The sequence below is a fragment of the Triticum dicoccoides genome, unplaced genomic scaffold (assembly GCF_002162155.2).
Source record: "Triticum dicoccoides isolate Atlit2015 ecotype Zavitan unplaced genomic scaffold, WEW_v2.0 scaffold109281, whole genome shotgun sequence".
In the NCBI taxonomy this organism is placed as follows: domain Eukaryota; kingdom Viridiplantae; phylum Streptophyta; class Magnoliopsida; order Poales; family Poaceae; genus Triticum; species Triticum dicoccoides.
The window spans coordinates 1-1,032 of NW_021175383.1; the positions used below are offsets into that span (position 1 = coordinate 1).

Sequence of the window (1,032 nt, forward strand, 5' to 3'; positions counted from 1 at the left end):
ATTAATCATTCTTTTTTATAGCAATGATTAGTTTGCTCTCAAAAAGATGCTTTAGAAGAATCTATTCAGTTGTTTCTTGAAAAAGTTCTGCATGTGGCAAAAGATGCGGTGGCAAAGGTATACCCTTTATATTATCATTAGATCTGTTCTTTGTTCGGCTTTACTGTTTTCTTACCTTAATATTTTTTTTGGGTATGCAGATTTCAAATGAAGCGAACCGATGCATAAATATTTTGTTGGCAAAATAAGATCCTTTCAGATATCTTGTTGTATGTACAAATCATTTCTCTTTATGTATCACTGTTACTTTTGTTTCTGCTTCGTGCATCCCTACATAGTTGGTATCATGGGTTATCAACCCCTCAAACTTGTTCTGCTATCGGATACCAACCAGATCAATTTAGTGTGAGATTAGTTTTCAGTTGAACCAATTTTATAGTTGAATATGTTGCTTTGTTGGAACGTATGAAGGTTTGAGAAGAAGTACATTGCAACTTAATGCAAAACCATATAACCATGGTTCTTGGAATCGGCTTGAATGTAGCAGTTTTGATAGATATGAATATATCTATATATTTCTCTGTTTCTATCTTTAACAACTTGCTTTTATGTAATTTCTGTTGTGTTGTAACCAGATTTACCCTTACCTTGGCAGTGTGTCTTGTGTGAAATACACATATGATGTTCTTATAAATAGTAATTCCATTAATTGTCCTTTGTTTGTAACTTAGTTGAGTGGTCTGGTTGTACATGATTAAATTCTGGATAGAAACTACTTTGTGGAAATGTGAAAGCTTGAGGCTGGAGCTGGAGCTGGAGGCTGCGCTGCTCTATGTGCAGGTGGGTAGTCGGAGGAGGTCACCGAGGGAAAGCTGGCAAGTTGCAGCGACAGGAAAGCTGGCAAGCTGCGGCGACCGCGGACGTTTGGGGTGGCGGCCAGGTCGTTGGCCCTCGGCGCGAACTTGATGGTCTATGGTCTGAATTCAGTTTGATTTTTTTTTTGTTTTACTTGCTATCTGCTGCCTCTTAGAC

General features: G+C 38.2%; 1 long non-coding RNA gene across 1 annotated transcript; it reads left to right on the forward strand.

Moving 5' to 3' along the window:
- Positions 1-4: 4 nt before the first annotated feature.
- Positions 5-531, forward strand: LOC119342915. Its single transcript, XR_005165799.1, has 2 exons — positions 5-117; positions 201-531. It is a non-coding gene; the product is annotated as an uncharacterized LOC119342915 (long non-coding RNA).
- The last annotated feature ends 501 nt before the right edge of the window (positions 532-1,032 follow it).